Below are 18,174 nucleotides of genomic sequence, written 5' to 3'. Positions count from 1 at the left end.
CCTCACGGATTTATATTTAGCCTCTGAGGCCCACTTTTGAACAATCTGGGGTAAATGTAGCTTCTCAGAGTCTTATTTTATTTGTGAAATAAAGGTTACTTATGAATATTAAATAGATGGTTCCTGGTTTATTATAAGTTCCATGTAGATGATCATCTGCAAATAACAGTTTTGTGTTTTCATTTGGAATGTTTTATACCTTTGATTTCTTCCCGGGCTGGGATGGCACAGATTTCCAAGTTGAAGAGGAGCCGTGATACTGGGCATCCTCACCTGCTTCTAATCTTAGAGAGAGGACACCTGAAGTTTCTGCATTAGTCAGATACCGATTTACTCAAAAGCTTGTGTGTTACCTCCTGTTGAGTTGGCTCCCTCCTGTCGAGTTGCCTCCCGGTGATCCTGTGAATGAGTGCTGTCCACAGCGTCCGGTGGACTCGTGCCTACGGCTTCCTTCAAGGAGTCGATCCATCTCACATCTGGCTCCCTCTTTGAGTGAACTACCTATTTTTCTAGACTTTGGAGTACAGTGTTGAGTGAAATGTATGCCTTGGCTTATATTACGTAATTTTTCCTATGATTCATAAATTATTTCCCCCTTCCCCTCATCATTACGAGATAAGAAGTTCCAGGTTATACGAAGCCCAGCAAGGACACAGAGCCTTGTGCTAGGGCCAGGGGTATCGTTTGTGGGAGGCAGGCGGTTTTAGAGCCAGTGCTCAGCCAACCCCAAAGAAAAATCCCCTTCCCTCCCTCTGCTGCCTTTGATCAGATGGGAAATACTCTCACTTTCCCCTTCCCCAAATGCTCCTCTAGGGGTTATGACATTCAACATCTGAATACATTATATTTGAATGAAATAGTTACTTTCACATTGCTGATGGAAAAAAAGAAAATGGAGTCAGCAGTGCTCAGAGAGCCACGTGACACAAAGTGGGGAGGCCGTCGGGGAAGGTGCCTCGCACATCTCGTGTCTCAGTTCTCAGAACTGCTGTTGAACTGCCAACCTGGTGCCCAGCTCAGGATGCGGAGCCGTAATCGTCCTGGGACAGCTGCCATGTGGACATATATGGACTTCCTTGTGGTTTTCACTTCCCTCGTTTGCATATTGGAACTAACCAATGCCTGTTAACCTGGCCAGCAATCCTTATTTGCGTGTATTATATCCTTGTGCTTTTTCCTTTATGAACCCTGTCTTTCTTTGTTCTCTCCCGGAGCACAGTGTGGGTTGCTGCTGCCCGGATCTCTGTCTCTTGGATTGCAATCCTTTGCTCAAATAAATGCTTTTTACCGTTTATCACAGCCCGAACCTTTTCTCTGGTTAACATGGCACTATACTTTCATAAAAAGTTTACTTTTTAAAAAGTGTATCCAAGGGAAGTTGCCCACAAGTTAGCATGATGCTCCTCCCTTAAAAATGTTCCTTTATTAAATGTATTCGACAACCATCTTTTGAATTCCTGCTGTAAGTACTGTGCTAGACTCTTGGGACAAAACCAGGAATAAAACACACATAGACCCCACTCTGGGGAAGTTCCATGCTCGTTGCAGGAGAGAAACAAAAGGCAGGAAAACAAAGGGTCAAGTGTTTCAAATGTGAAGAAAAGGAAAGAGGAGCAGAGAAGGGGAGGCTGCTTGAGAGAGAGCGGGCAGGGAAGGTCTCTTGCTAGAGGAAGCGACAAAGGAGCTACTACTCTCTGAGAGGCTGGGGCTGGAGTTACAGCGTCTTTTCCTCTAGGCAGTGGAGGAGGGAAGTCTCTGAAGTGGGAATACAAGCTTTGAGGCTTAAAGGAAGAAGCCAAATGCCACCAGAAAACAAAACAAAACATAGCACCCAAAACTAAGCTTTACCTTACCTTAGCAATTTTCAACCTTTTTTTATCTCATGGCACACATAAACTAATTGCTAAAATTCTGCTCCACACCAAAAAACGTGTTATATTTTTTGCTGATCTCACAAAAAATAGGTGTAATTTTGATCCATTCATACCAGATGGCTATTGTTGTGCTGGCTATTGTTATGATTTTATTTGACAATCTAAGGGAAAAGAGGTCAGTGCCCCTGACTAAATAGTCAGCTGTCGCATGTTTTGAAAATTCTTGGGGCACACCAGTTGAAAATCGCTGCCTTACTTACTAATAAATGAAACAAGCTACTCGGTCACTTTCAGGGTTGGAAAACTTTTTAAGCAAAAGAGCCCATACAAGGGTGAAAGTCACGGCCGAGTCCTCCCACAGGTCAAGCACGCCCCGATCAAGGTGTTCAGTGTCGTTTCCATCCCAAAAGGGGCAGTTTGTCACACACAACCATAACCGGCCTGGACAACGCAATTAGGGCGCGGGCGCCGGAAACAATCGGGGGTCCGGGGAGGAGAGGGACTCTTCCCTGACAGCGTTGTCCAGGTGGGTCCGTCTCCGCCTTGTTCTCCTGCTGTCTCTCTCGGGGATCTTCACCAGGAGGAACAATGCAAAACACAAGGAATCTCTCAGTTTAGTTGGAACTACTTCTGTTGAAATAGGCAGAAATCCAAGTCAAGCAAACACGTCAAAAGAGACAGAATTGTGGTGGTGGGAGACTTAATTGTTCACATAACTGAAAAGTGTGGGAATATATCAGACACGGCTGAACTGAAGACCTCTATTTCCTGTTTCTTCTCTCTGCTCTGCTCTTCTCTGTTTTAACTCCACCTTTGGCCTGCACCACCCGCACCTTCAGGTGTGCGTTGTCTTTCCAAAAGACAAGTGCAACAGAGAAAGAGAGCTTCTCTGGCCTCAGCTTCTGCGCAGTACGCCCGTCCTGGAACAGACCAGGGGTCTGGGCATCCTGGTGGCAGCGCTGGCTGGGGGAGGCCGGGGTCACGGACCTAGCCCTGGAGCTGGAGGAGGAAGAGATGGGAGGAGAGGGAAGGGTGGCAGCCTCTTCCAGATAGGACTCAAGTTTCGGGGGAGAGTTCCTCAGAAGCTAAGTCAGGTGTTGTTCCAAGAAGTGGGAATACATGCTGAGCCATTAAATCAAGAACAGCCTTGAACGGCAGCCCACCCGCTTCCATACACCGTTTTAAAAATGTCCCCACTTAAAAGCATGCAATTATTCTCCACATGTGTGAAAATGCATTCACTCAAATTCCAAAGAGAAAGAGCCATTATTTTGTGTGTAGGTCCTAGGCCAGGACGTGAAATGATGTTCCCTCCCCCTTTCTGACAGCGATGACTGAACTACACATGCGACCGCTCCCCGCACAGGCAGTGTAAAGACTGCGGAGGGAAACAGGGGTAACTCCTGCCTGACAGCAGAGGAAAGGGTAAATGATAATAAGCAGGGAGACTGTCCCCTGGGATGGGTTCAATTCTGCTAATAAGAAATAACCAGAATTACCTGCTCCTTGGGAAACCGAGTTCTTTGGCCAGTTTAGCTATTTCCACTTTAATGCACAAGACAAAGATGCTTATGGACTATTTTCCTGCATGACCACAACTGCATTGGGAATTGGGGAGGGTCGCCCTCCGGGGACTGACCTGCTGTGCTCACCCACTTGCCAGTGCAGTTCAAATGTGTGAAGTTCATTGACGCTCTAGAAGCCCGGCCAGGGGCTTTCTGCCTCGTAAGGAAAGGCCTTAGGGCGGCCATCTAGACCTCTGCCTGGGACACGAGAAACAGTCATCTGGGGTTGAGGAGGACTAAATGGGTTGGCCTCTCGAGGCAGAGCTGTGTCCTGGCGAACAGCTCTTTCAATTAGGGCGACCTGTTTTAGAGCCATCCATCGGGTGTAATTATTAATAACACCCCAGTCACTCAAAATTGTCCCGTGCTGGGTGATAAATTATGTGTCCACCCTACTTCAAATGGGGTTAATTCTTCCCTCCCTCAGGCAGGGAAGACACAGCAGGAGGCGTTTGGTGCGACCCTGGTCTTTCCAGTATCCGTTTTCCACCCATGAGCCTTTGCTGTCACCCTCTGCAAAGGGCAGAGAAGTTCACTTCTCCAACCTGGCATGGCCCAGTGTATCTGACTCTGGACCGCTTGGCTTTGTCGGCTACAGGCAGAAGGACACCTCCGAGACGGGCTGTTGTTTCTTCCTCTGCTCTCCTCCACGGGCCTGTTTCAACACCAGCGGGTCTCTTTCTTGAGAACATTTATGAAAACTGCAAGTAGCCCAAACCTTCTGAAATCCTGACATTCACCAATCAAGGTTTTTAAAATGCCACTCTGGAAAGGCTGGGGTCTGAGACTCCTTTCCTTCTCACACTCCCTCCCTTAACTCAGGAACTGCACAGTTAGGGACCTGCACGGAAATGCCCCGTGCCAGCTGGACAGAACGCTTTGGGAAGCAAGAGACAGAATTCAAAATAGCTTCAGCCCAAAGGGAATGTTTTTGGCTGAAGCAACTAAAAGTCTGGTGGCATTCGGCTTCAGGCATGATCAAACAATATCATAAGGGTTTGCTTGTGTGTATGTTTTCTCTCTCTCTCTCTCTCACACACACACACACACACACACACACTTTTTCTCAGCTCTGCTTCCTCTAGGAGCTTATCCTTAGTAAACCAATGGAGTCACTTGATTGACAGGCCTTGATCACGTGCCCACTACTGAAATGGAGGTAGAGACAGGCTCTGCCCCTCCCTAAATCACAAGGATACAGGGTGGGAAGGGGGTTGTTTCCCCTAAAGACATTGTTACCAAAAAACAGGAGATGGAGGCTTGCTAAGGTGAGAAAAACAACAGATGTCCCGCTTATACTTGCAAGCTTAAACAATGTAGGCAAATCTAGCCAGGGCTGTTCCCCTTCTGTTTTCCTTTGTCCCCCAAAGTATTTTGTATATAGTTTCATATTCATTTTTAGTAAAACAAATTTTACATTAGAATAGTTTTTGAATGCAAATGTGAGGACATAGACTAGAAAAAAGGACATAAAAGCTTAGTTACAGGACATGATTCTTCCAAACATTAAACGTACAATGCTATAATCATTAAAACAACACTCCATGAAATATAGGAATACTAATAGGACATATTTTTTAAAATCCTTGAATATATCTAAGTGTACATAAAATTGGTTTTATTGTTATTATTGTTTTCAATGATCAACTCCCCTTTGAAAAGGTAAGGATGAGAAGAGTTATCTATTTTACCTTGAAATGAAGAAAAAAGAAGGTAAAATACTTGCTTGACTTAAAAATAAAATACTGCCCAAACCTCCAGACTCACAACTTGAGACCTTCCCGAAGCTGCTGTGTACTTTTGGAACCTGTCGGAAAAGGCTCCATCCTCCCACCCCGGGGGAGCCGGGGGCCTCCCTGTCTCCTCTTGACTGTTTTTCCATTACCTTCCCTCAGGACATGAAGGGTGGGGAGGGTGCGTGAGGAGGGAGAAAGGAATTCATTTCTGTCTGGGCTCAGACTGGCTCTCTCAGCTGGGAGGGTGCAGCTTGTTAATTCCAATTTCAACATCTTCAACACTGATGTGTAGCAGGAATTAGTTAATTCAGCAAGTATTTGCTGAATGCCTGATCTCTTATCCTTTCTTTCTCCTCTGTCTTCACCCTCTGCCACTCTCCCAGACCTTTCCCACGGGCATTTAAACATCCCCAAGGAGCTCCCATCGTAAAGACTAAACAAGTAAGAACCATATGGAACGCCCGCCCTCAGAGCTACCTTCCTTCCTTCCCAGCTGCCACCCCTTCACAACCAAATGTTACCCTAAGTTCCCTTTGTGAGATGTGCATTTTCTCACCTCGGGGCCCCTCCTCTGGTCACTCTGGTGCCACTCCTGCTGTCACTGGGACGAGAGAGTTAATGGACAGGGCATCACTTTCTGGGAGCACAAGCCTCTGCATGTGCCTTTGTCACAGCACTTAACATACTGTGTTAGTAGTGACTGTGTGATGCCAAGTGGCATGTGAGCTTCTGGAGGTCCACGCATGGCTCATAGTTACTCCATGAAACCTCACTGTCGAGTGTTATCATGTACCTACCCCAGGCATGACTAGCATGGAGTAAATGGGAAATAAATCGTTGTTGATGCAACTAATTGTCCTAGATTGGAGACGACAGAGAAGGGACAGGTTTGCGTGTCCTGGCCTAAGTTAGAAAAGGACAGGGTACTGTGTCGGAAGCAAGACAATCCCTTCAGCGAGGGCACATTCACAAGGGAAAATGCTGTTGGCAAGTGTATCATCTTTGCGAATCAAACACTAGAAGAGGGTGCTAGGTTTGCCAAGGATGACCGATTCTTTTTTATTTTTAGTTTAAATTTTTTGAGGGATGGAGGGCAGTTTCGCTAGTTGCTGCCAGGCTGCAAACCTTTGAGGAGCGGTAGTTGGGAGGGAACATGCAGGGATCACAGCACAAAGAACCCAGGCGGACAGCCCACGGCAACCTGCGATAGGAACTGCGGGGAGGCAGGTGCTCGAATCTAAGACGTGTGTCTCTTCCCCTCCGCGCCCTAAATGAACCCACCCCATCTTCTCCCTGTGGTTAAGGATCTCTGGAGAATGGGAACTACGGCAGAAAAGTGGATATACTTTTGTTAAATGTAAATTAAATCCCTCACTCCAACGTTCTAATTCGTGTGCACCTACTTGAAACGGGAGAGGCCGAGTGGGTGTGACGGGTCATTATGACCTCCTGTCTCTTCAGACGCGTTTCAGAGGATTCTAGAACCTCGTTTCCCAGCTCCTTGGGAGAGAACACAGCTTCTAGCCATTTAGTCTCCCTGTGGTCCTCCCTTGATTTTCCCACGAGGGGCCTGGGTAGGCAGTTCCATAATTAGACAGGAATTTGTGGGGGATGTTAGCGACTCTTGATAGGCTGGAGGTGGAGCTCCTCTCTGGCAGCCAAGGTCTGCCTTCCCTAACCGGCGCCCCCCCGCCCCCGCAGAAGCGCTTACAGTGGCGGTGGCGTCGGTGTGGTAGGACCCGGGGAGCCGCATCCTGAAGGTGAATGAGGGCGAGAGAAGCAGAAAGCCTAGCACGTTCCTAACTCAGTAGCACAGGGTTTTGTTTCTCTGGGTGTGTGTGTGTGTGTTTTTTTTTAAACGTGTCTTATTGTTCATTCATGTAATTTGTTTTCAATCTCTTAATTTAATTACTTTTCTTGAAAAGATGTCTGGGACGTGGCCAGCCTCGGAGGGAGGAATGTCACCAGGTCAGGATCTGGAAACAATCAGCCCTTATGGTTTTAAGGATACAGTGCCAGGATCTTAAGGAACCTGAATTCCTAGTGAGCGGTCAAGTTCTTTAATCCGCCCCCGGCAGGATTCCGGCAGTTAAAAAAAAAAAAAAAAAAAGGGAACAAGATAATCTATTTTAAAAACAAGTCAACCCAAAGTGAACCCACCCCAAACTTCTCCTTTCTTAAAAAAAAAAAAAAAAAGGCCTTTCCACCGCAGAGTCTTCCCGCACCGGGGACAACTCAGTGGCCGGCCCCCAGTGCCGGGACCGCCGCCAGTGCGCAGAGCGCGAGCGCCGGCTTGGCGACCGCATCCCCGCGAGCAGCGGGGCAGGGCCCAGGGTGCCACTCCCCACTTCACCGGAGCGCTTAGGGGCGCGGGGAGCCCCCTCTCCCCAGTCCCGGTGTCCCTTTCTGGTGTACCAGTTGTCGTGGCGGCAGGAAGTCCCCGGGAACTACAAATCGAGGCATGCTGGGAACATTCCCCCGCTCCTCCCAGGAAATGTCCTTTGTCCAGCCCCACAGGAAGCCCCAGTGAGGAGTCAGCCGGGCAGCCAGCCAGTCTGCAAGCGAGCCAGCGGCCGCTGCAGCTGCCACCGCCGCAGCACAAGGGCAGCCGCGCCGCGGGGCTCGGGCCGGGCGCTCCGTGCCCTCGCTTCTGGCTGCCGCGCTGCCGCGCAGGTAGGAGCGTGCCTGCGGCTGGGCTCCCGCGTCCTCGGGAGATGGGGCTGATCTGGACCCGATGCGACAGCTGTGGGGATGGGTGTGCTCCCGGAGTGGGTGGCGGACCAGCTGGGTGAAGTTGTGCCTCGGAGACTGCACCGCTGTCGGCTCCCTCGGGGCGCAGGGGGTGCTCTCGTGACCCCCAAACCCGGGATGAGCTTCCGCGGGGGGTCAGTGGCGAGGGGCGGGGAGGAGGAGGCTGAGATGCGAGGGAGGGGGCAGCGCTAGGAGAGGGAGTCGGACCGTCCCGCCGACCACCGAAGGGGGCATCCGAGACCCTCGGAACAACGAAGCCCAGGGAGGAGCTTGGAAGGCGAGGAGAAGGTGAAGGGCTTTGTGTGCAGCTGCCGACCCGCACCGACTGCGCTCGCATCGCCTCGTTTGTCCGCGCCCCCGGCCCCACTCGGGGCTGAGGGGGTGGGGGTGGGGGACTCCGAGGAGGGCAGCGCGTCCTCTTGGGTCCTTGTGAAATGTGTTCTCCCTTTTCCCCTCCGCTCCATTCTAGCCCGACTTAGATCAGCGGCTTGGGCTGCCATCAGACTGTCGAATGGCACAGTAAGGATGGGTGGTGGGGGGGGAAAGATGGGCAACAGCTCGCGGCCCTGGAGGGGTGGCCGTTTAGTCCTCCCAGAGCCAGAGGTCCCTGTCTGCTGGTGGGTGGGTGGTGGGGCGAGGCTGATGCCTTCACCCGGGGAGAATGCCGAAGCTCAGGACTGAGCGCAGAGGCGTGGGGTGAAGCGCGGGTTGGGAGGAGAGGGCGATAAGAGGCTGAGCCGGGAGCGGCGGCCACAGGGCGCTGAGTGTTCCTTATGGCCAGCGTTCAGAATCCGATTACCGCTTCCTCTGGGACGCCACACGATTTTCCTTTTCTCCTAACTGCCCTGCCCCACCTTCCATAGTGAATCACCCCACCCCTGGCTACACCCCTGAGCTTTAGGATGGGCTCGATTTGGTGATGTAGCCTCGCCCTAATAGCGGGCCTGTTTGTCCTTTTACCTGTAAGGGCGGCACGAATACCTTGCATTCCATTTGGCATTATCCTCCTCCGGTGGGACAGAGTGTGGTAAAGGCGGTTGGATAAGGGTTAGCAAGTTAATGGTCTCGGAGGAGCTGTGATGGATGAGCCAGCAACTGTGAGCAGGTCCAAGTGTCCCTGCTGTAACTCCGCTCACTCGCCTAAGGGGCCTCGGTGTCTCCCCTCTCCCTTCCCCTGTGGCTTTACTGCTGTACCCAAGTGTTCACCTCGGTTTCTTAACGAGCAGGCATATGAGTATTTTATTGTGGAACACATGTTGAGAGCCAAATGAACCTTCAACACAGCCACGTCAGTGGGGACACGGGAGTACCCAGGGCTCATGGTGAGATGGTAGGGCACAGACCTCTGACCCTGTAGCGATGGCTTGTGGGGGCAACAGACACTTTCCACAAGCTTCTCTAGGGGAGATGAAGCATCTGAAGTGAGGTGAGTGGCGTGGGGGAAATGGAGCGAGGGCATCGGAATCGTGAAATAAAGTGGAAAGGCGCTGAATTCAGGGCGTGATTTCTAGTTGGAAACTACAGGCACGCTCTCTCTCTGTCTCTCTCTCTGTGTCTCTCTCTCCCCCTCTGCCCCTGTGTTGGAGGTAGAGGTGGTAGTTGGTGGGAATTCGATGTCAGAAGTTCAGCTGGGCCCCAAAGACGAGATGGCACCAGAGTGAACCAAACTCATAAATGGGAAGTCAGGCTACCATTTACATTACAGAGAGGAAAACTTAGATAGCCTTCAAAACTGACTGGGATTAAAGGGGTGAGTGCAAATGAAGGACACTGAAGAACCAGTTGCTACAGCTGAACTGGAGTAGCGAGGTGACCTTGCTGGGGGCTGTGTGACTCGGGCTAATGGCTTTGCACACATGTCTTCCAGTCCCCCCAAAGCTCTCTGGGCTTCCTTAGAATCTACACACTTAATTTCTAGTGTCCTGTTAAGGAAAGGAGAAAGGGTAAAAGTTGGAGAAAGGTGATAAATTAAGGTACTACCTGCTGATGTAGGGTGCGGGGGTGGGGGAGCTGCAGTGAACTAAGTTCTGGAGCCTGAGCCCAACGTTAATGCCATTTTCTTTGCAGCTAAGACCCTGCCCCGCCCCCAAGTTTCTTAGTGCACGTACTGTATTGTTAAATGTAACCAGCAAAGGTGACTCCTGTGTTTGGCATTCACAACTCTTCACAATTCATTGCCCACCCACCTCTATCCTCCATTCGCCCCTGGCCACCCCATGTTACCTGCCCATTCTGGCAGCAGACAGCTCGCATCCCCGGATGTGAGAGACGTTCTTCCACCCGTGTGTCTCCGTCATGAATCCGTGCATGTTGGGCATACCTGCACTGTCTCAGACTATTTTCTCCAAATCCGAGCCCAGCTGATGGAGCACCCTTGTAGAAGTCTTCCAAGACCTCCCGGTCAGAATTACTGCCACCGTCCTGGCACTCGTATCCTCTGGATGGCACGCATCTTTGGGTTGCCTTGTGACAGGTGCTTATCTTTCTCCCCTTCAACCTAAACCCCTGGAGGGCAATGACGTTCTCTGCCGTGTGCTTTATACCCAGCAGGTGCACAGAGGACGTTTACATAGAAAACACCGGGTGAATGAAGGAATGAGTGAGTGAAAGAAACGGAAGGAATGCATACAACTTAATTGATTCCTTCCTTCTCTGTAAAGTTGTTCTTGTAGGCCTGTGAGGATTTATAGCAATTGCACGTCTGAAGCATCTGGTGCGAGACAGACTGGAGCTTTTCCTTCTGCTTCTGGGTGCAGAGACCCTGAAAGGGTCTATCAGGGTGCCTGGTGCAAAGACATTCATTAGACGTTTCTTGAGTTTTTCTTGGCCAGTCTAAAATGTCAAACTCTGTAAGCAGGGCGTAAGATGGATTAACCCCAAGTGGATAATCAGTGAATGACTCTTGTCATGCTCTTGGGCCAAGGAAGTGACACCTTTCGATTGTGAAGATGCCATGTGCTTTACAGAAAGCAGCGCCGCAGAGGCTGTCCTGCTATTTGGAACTAAGCCACCGGCACCCACCACGTCGCTTCCTTACTGCCCCCAGCGATCTGCCAAGATAAAAATGCAGCACATAGAAATGCAAGACAGATAAGACTCCAAACTTTTCCCTGAGGCATCGAAATTTGCCACCCCTCCAACTGGGCAATTTTTCATGCTTCCTTTTTATGTGATGACAACAGTTACTATTTCTTGAACAACTATTGAATTAGACAATTTACATGCATTGCCTCAGTCGGGTGATTTACATGTCATTATCTCTACTCTCCAAATGAAACTGAGGCTCAGAAGGGAGTTGAGAAACTTGTTTGGAGTCCCAGATTTTGAGCTGAAGGCTGCAGTGTAGGACTGTTGGCGCCCATGCCTGTTCAGAATGGGTGTCTGTGTGCGTTTCTTGGGGGAACACTGCCAGACCCCTTTCTTTCTTCCCGAGGTCCTCCACTTTCCAGATTTCCTACCAAGAATGCGCTGGGCTTCTAAGTTCCTCTCAGTGGATCTCTTTCTGAGAGGAACTTGTTTTTCATAAATTTGTTATTTTTATGCCCTTGAATGACAATGAGCATCAGTTGGGAAGATCAGGTTCCGAATCCCTAATAAGATCTCTGAGCACAGAACTGTTTGCCTGGAATTCTTTTGCATGTTCTCCCAGCCGATCTGAATTGTTTTTTCCTCCCTCCAGATCAAGTCCTACCCCTTCTAGGTCGCCTTTCTTGACACTCCATGCCACACTTGGCCTCTGCCTTAATCTTTTGCATTATCTCCAATACCTGGGCTATGAATATGAAAGTCAACTTGGGTGCACCCCCACATGGTGCTGGAATATTTGCACATCCCCTGCACGTGGCAGGAACTCTGTCCAGAGAACAACTCAACATAGGATGGGGTTGCAGGAACTGGGAGTTGATGGTGAATTGGTAACAACTAAATAAATGCAGAAACGTAGGCAGGAAACATTTGCGCATCGACACTTTGCAGGAGAGGGATCAGAGGGGTCATTTTCTTAGTTAATTTTGATCTTTTCCCCGTGACTGCAAGACAGGGAAGCACCTTCTGAAAATGTGCCAGAGCAGATGTGTGTGTCGTTGAGGTTCACGGGCTTGGCTCGGTCAGCACTCGGTGATGATGGTGTTTCTTTGATGTTGGGGGACGGGTGGGTCCGTTGCTTTAGTCTCTTCTCCCTTGCTGTCATGCCCGTCTTCTACCATATCTTCTAGAAAGCGCTTTTTTGTTTCACACCTGAGAAATTCCTTACCTCTGCAGATATTAAAAAAAAAAAACATGGAAAGAAAAGAAAGAAAAAGGGAAGGCTGGAGCGAGGAAGGAAGATACTTAACTCATTCCGGTGTTCCGCCATTCCCACCCCCTGCCCCCGCCCCCAGAGGAGCACGATGTGCCTGGCGCAGGGATCGGGTCTTCACTGCATCATGTCTTCGTGGGGATGGTGAGAAGAGCAGTGGCCTCCTCTGGGTAGAAAGGCGATTTTACTCACCGCAGGACTGAACCGACCTCCTGATGCTGACTAAGCCTTCTCTTCCCCTGATTTCAAGGCCTCACTTTGGAAGGCTCGGTGTATACAGACAGTTTGCCGTGGGTTGTCATCAAGCACCTTAGCCATTTTAAAGGAGTATCGGACAGTTCTGGGGATCCTACATTTGTGCAAGTCACGCACCCTGCGTCTGCAGACTAGCAGGCTGTTCCGACCAGGTGTGTGGGAGGGCGGCGTGCGGCTCTGCAAGCTCCCCTTCCTGCAGAGGGTAAAAGCGGAGTCCCTGCTGCTGGCTCTAATTTGCTAAAATGTGTGCAGTTAAGGGAACGGGGACCCCTTCTCTGCAGAGGGTTTTAGTTTATATTGCCTTCTGGGAACTTTCTCAGGATCTTACCGTAAGTCAGAAAACTGGAACCATTTCTCCTGGCTGTTACTAAGCAATGCGTGCTGTGGGCTCAGGGTCACAGTGCTGCGTCTACTCATGTGGTTGGCTCTCTGGTACTTGGGGACATTTAGGCCTTAGAACACATTTCCCGTTGTTGACCCCCACACACCTAGGAACCTTTGTGAATTGCAAAGAATCAACTTTTGTCCCCATTAAAAAATAATAATCCCTCAGGCAGGCATTGACAGTGATTTCTGGTAGCAGTAGGTGGCTTTGAAAGCAATGAATTTTTAAGATGATGTCATTAGAAAGGAAGCTTCACAAGGTAGAATCCGGAGTAGCAAGTGGGTGGCACATGGTAAGTGTTCCATTCATGCTTATGGAGGTAATAAATGTGTTGTATTTTAAAGTATTTCATTTTGATTCCCTCCTAATATGATGGCACTGCCAATTTTTTATAGTGAGGTATATGCTTATGTGTTACATAGACTGGGGAAATTATATATATGTAATTTACATATATTTAAATAGGCTTTCTCTTATCCTCACCTGAGGACATGCCCATTGATCGAAGAGAGAGGAGAAGGGAGGGAAGGAGAGTGGGAGAGAAACATTGATAGGTTGACTCTCATCCATGCTCCAACCGGGGACTGAACCCAAAACCCAGGCATGTGCCCTGACCAGGAATTGAACCTATGACTTTTTGGTTTATGGGACGACGCTCCAACCAACTGAGCTACACCAGCCAGGCTAAATGAACTTCATTGTCAGAGCCCTTTTAGATTCATAGCAATACTGAGCAGCAAGTCCAGAGTTCCAGGGTGGCCCCCACCCCACACATGCATGGCCTCCCCCGCTATCCACATCCTTCACCGGAGTGCTGTGTGTGTTTGTCCACATCCACGAACTCGCATTGACGTGTCTTATCACCCAAATTCATGGTGTAGCACTCGCTGTTGGTGGTGTCCATTCTGTGAGTTTTGACAAATGTGTAATGACACATATCCACCACGGTGGCATCCTACAGAATAGTTTCACGGCCCTAAAGGTCCTCTGTGCTCCGCCTATTCATCCCTCTCTCCTCAACCCCTGATTTTTTTTTAACCATCTCCATAGTTTCACCTTTTCTAGAATGTCATATAGTTGGAATCATATAGTACATAGCCTTTCCAGACTGTCTTCTTTCACTTAGTGAAATACATTTCATTTTCTTTTTTTTAAGATTGTATTTATTTATTTTTTTAGAGAAGGAAGGGAGGGGGAGAGAGAGAGAAACATCAATGTGTGATTGCTGGGGGTCATGGCCTGCAACCAAGGCATGTACCCTTACTGGGAATCAAACCTGCGACACTTTGGTTCGCAGCCCACGCTCAATCCACTGAGCTACGCCAGCCAGGGCGAAATAGATTTCATTTTCAAAATACGTTTTCATGGCTTGACAGCTCATTTCTTCTTAGCTCTGGAGAACGTCCCATTGCACCATGGCTTGTCAGTGCTTCTGCGGAAGGACATCTTGGTTGCTTCCACGTTTTGGTGCTTGCGAGTAAAGCTGCTATAAAGTCCCACGGGCAGGGTTTCGTGTGGTGGACATAAGTTTTCAACTCATTTGTGTACATACCAAGGAGTGAGGCCGCTGGGTGGTGCGGTAAGAGTGTGCTTACGTTTGTAAGAGACCGCCGAGCTGTCATCTGAAGTTCCTGTTGCTCCCCATCCTCACCGGCATTTGGTGTTGTCAGTGTTTTGGAATTTTGCTGTCCTGATAACTGTGTACTATCTCGTTGGTTTAATTAGCAGTCCCCTGATGCTAGGTGATGTTCAGCATCTTCTCATATGCTTGTTTACTGTCTATATAGCTTTGGTGAGATATCAGTTTCGCTCTTTTGCCCATTTTTATTTTAGATTATTCATTTTCTTACTGTTAAGTTTAAGAGTTCTTTGTGTATTTTGGGTAATAGTCCTTTATTAGTTAGGTCTTTTGCAAATATTTTCTCCCGGTCTATGGCTTGTCTTCTCATTCTCTTAATATATCCATATTTTTGCATATGCGAACTTTACCTATATTTTTCTTTGTAGGAGTGTACACGTGTCAGATCTATTTTAATATAAAACCAGGTTACCCCCAAAATGAAAAACCAAAGTGTGACATAGACTTGAAGAAATATTCCCCAACCTTTAAAAAAATAAGTAAATATCAGTTGAATTTAACCAGGCTGCAGCCACATCCTGAGCTAGCTTGGATGCAGTTACTACAGAAAATGTTTCTGTTTCCCCGCCCCCAAAACAGGTGTTCTTGTGCGGAGTGACAGAGTAGGTAGCTTGGAAAATACCTTGGTCACCTACTTCCTATATATCCTATAGCCTTTGTACAGACTTCTTGAAGAGCCTGTGTTTGTCTCATAGCTTAATTCTGGACTCAGAAAAGGGGTTTCCAGGCTGATGATCGTAAGGTGAGAACAGAAAGTAAGGAATGCCTGAATTCCCCGTCCTAGTAAGAAAAACAAAAGAAAACCCCAAACCCTTGAACACTGAGAATAACCTTTGGTCTGAATAGACATTTTTACTGTTAAATACACATTTTCCTGATTTTCAACTGTGCTCCCCCTGGTACCTCCCTCCTCTCCTGCCCCTCCAAGCAACCTCTCGCTTCGTCTCACTACTTCGTAAAGGCTGAATGGCGGTCTTTTTTTCATTCATTGTTTGGTTTCTGTGAGTTCTAGTCTGGTCTCCCCTGCAGGAGTGGGAGAGAAGCAGTTGTCTGTTCGGGCGAGGACAGTCTAGCAGCGTTGCCCACCACAGACGCAAGCACACCCTGTGCCCCGCTGCTCTGTGCACAGCTGACCCGGGCTGGAAAGCTGGGAGCGGAGGGGCCTTGCACAAGACTCTTTGATGCAAACAAGGGCTGTTTCCATCAGATGTCCCGGGCTGACATTTGGCCAAGGACACAGGATTCTTTTCCGAGAAGGTCCTAACTTCTGAAGCTAATCACCGCTCTGTATCACGTCTGTCTGCTCAGCAGCGTAATTAAGTGGGCTGGGCCCCTGGTGCTGACGGGTTATTGGATCCAGTTGGGAGAGCCAGGTTGTTTCCATGGCTCTGCCTTACCTGATGTGATCCTGGCCAGGTCGCTAGGTTTCCTGGTTTGGTTCTTATTTTTGAGACTGAGAGACAGAAATAATTGCACCTCATTGTATCCATTTCCATAAACATTGGAGGGCCGAGCATGTCGGGGAGCCACCCAAGGGCAGCGGACCGTCTGTTCCCACCCAGAGCTTATGTTTGGGAGGTGTTGCGAAGCGAGAGCCAGCAAACAATGAATGAGATGCAAATTCTTTTTCTTTTTTTAAAGATTTTATTTATTTATTTTTAGGGAGGGAAGGGAGGGAGAGAGAGAGAGAAACATCAATGTGCGGTTGCTGGGGGTTATGGCCTGCAACCCAGGAATGTACCCTGGCTGGGAATCGAACCTGGGACACTTTGGTTCCCAGCCCGTGCTCAATCCACTGAGCTACGCCAGCCAGGGTCAAATTCTTTTTCTTTTTTAATCCTCACCTGAGGAGATGTTTTCTTTATTGATTTTTAGAGAGAGAAACAGCGTTGTGTGAGGGAGAAACGTCCATTGGTTGCCTCTTGGACACGCCCCCCACAGGGGCGGAACCTGCAACCTGGACATGTGCCCTGACCGGGAATCAAACCGGTAACCTTTCGCTTTGTGGACAATGCCTAGCCAACTGAGCCGCATGGTGAGGGCACCATGGTTATATTTTAAAAACTGACACTAGGCAGAATATGATAAGGAAAAGTATCTGAAAGTCATACAAAGTGACATCATAATAATTCTTTCTGAGCAGTTAACAATAATCTTATAAAGTAGACACGGTTTCCCCCCATTTTATAGATAAAAAAAACAAGGCTCAGAGAGGTTGAGCAACTTTTCCAAGGTTGCACAGCAAGAGACTGAGTCCCCGGAGGTGGTCTAGCTCTCTCAATCACTGCAGGTGAGGGAGTGACTGCTTCCTGCTGATCCTGGCGGGCAGGATGGCAGGAGAAGAATGACATCTGTGCTGCCTTCCGGGGGTGGAGAGCAACCCTTTTGGCTGGAGTCAGCAGAGAAAGGTCAGGGAGAAGAAGGAAGAGAGCCTTGAGGAATTGGAGTGTGTGCTTCTCTGGAGACTGCTGGCGAGACGACCGGGTTTCCGAGCGGGAGCAAAAATGCAGCAGCGACGGCTGTGCTCTGAGACTGAGCCTGCGGTGAGTGAGCGACACGGGGGTGCACGGAGCTGGTAAGTGTCTACTGCCGTGATCCTGGCAACGGCCAAAAGAGGAGAGAAGTGAAAGGACGTTCTTGGCTACTATTTGACTGAAAGCGGTGAGGAGGGGTCAGAGTTGCCTCCAGGGTTTCGAGCCTGATGAGTAAGAACAGAGAGGCCTGAACAGAAATGGGCACCGACTGGAGAAGCCGATTTGTAGCACAGATGTGGGATGTTTTCCAATGTGACCAAGACTCCATACGTTACAAATGGAAATTCATTTAGTCTTTACAACGATCTTTCAAGGCGGCGTGTTTTCCCCATTGTGTGGAGGAGGAAACTAAGACGGGAGGAAACAGGAGAAAGAACTGTCTTGGGGGCTTACAGTGTGTAAGTGGCAAACTGGTGGAAACCGGGTCTGTTGATGAGGCAGCACATACTGCTCCCTGACCCCCTGCCTTCAGCTGCCTCCTGTCCTGCGCTCCACGTGACACGCGGGGCAGCGCTTTAGGACTGGAAGGGGCTCTTAGGTTCTTCAGCTGCAGTGACTGGTGCGTGATTAGATGCCGTGGAGTGCAGGTGAGAGGTTCAAGTTTCTGATGTCTCTGGACAGAGGAGGGGTTTATTTAAAACTAGGGGAAGGGGCCAAATGGTTGAAAGGGGAGTGAAGGGAAAGAAAAAGTAAACAGGGACTTTGAAGGCTGACCCGTTTTGGGAGATCAGAAGAGGAGACAGGGTGGTGAGTGAAACATGAGAATTACTAACACAGAGCAGTACTCTGGATACAAAGAAGGAGAAAATTCCCAAGGGGCGTGCCTCCATGGGGTTTCCACAGTCATTTACTGAATCCCAGTGTATGTGCCAAGCACTTGACAGTGTTGTTGGGGAGATCAAAGAACAGGCCCCCAAGTTTGGAAGACTGAAAATTACAGCTGATGCTGATGTGAGCCTGACTCACTGAGGTTGACCATTCATACCGTCTGCTGAGACGGCTCACACCTGGGAAGCCTGCACGGTTCACGGGGACACGAATGTGTGTGGTGACGATGTTAGAATTCAGCAGGGCGCACTGACATCGGTGCCTCTTTTCTCCAATGGCCTGTAAGACTCCTTTGGCCCGAAAAGGGCAC

General features: G+C 49.1%; 1 protein-coding gene across 1 annotated transcript in view; it reads left to right on the top strand.

Annotated features, from left to right (window-relative positions):
- The first annotated feature begins 7,691 nt into the window (after positions 1-7,691).
- The window catches only part of ZNF697 (zinc finger protein 697), a 28,909-nt gene continuing 18,426 nt past the window's right edge, over positions 7,692-18,174 (top strand). The window contains exon 1 of the mRNA XM_036015841.1: positions 7,692-7,848. The gene's annotated coding sequence lies outside the window, so the exon portion shown is untranslated. The remainder of the gene's footprint in view (positions 7,849-18,174) is intronic.

Source organism: Phyllostomus discolor, chromosome 14, assembly GCF_004126475.2.
Source record: "Phyllostomus discolor isolate MPI-MPIP mPhyDis1 chromosome 14, mPhyDis1.pri.v3, whole genome shotgun sequence".
Taxonomy (NCBI): Eukaryota; Metazoa; Chordata; class Mammalia; order Chiroptera; family Phyllostomidae; genus Phyllostomus; species Phyllostomus discolor.
Note: the sequence above shows the minus strand (reverse complement) of the source record. Positions and strands in the feature narration are given on the sequence as shown.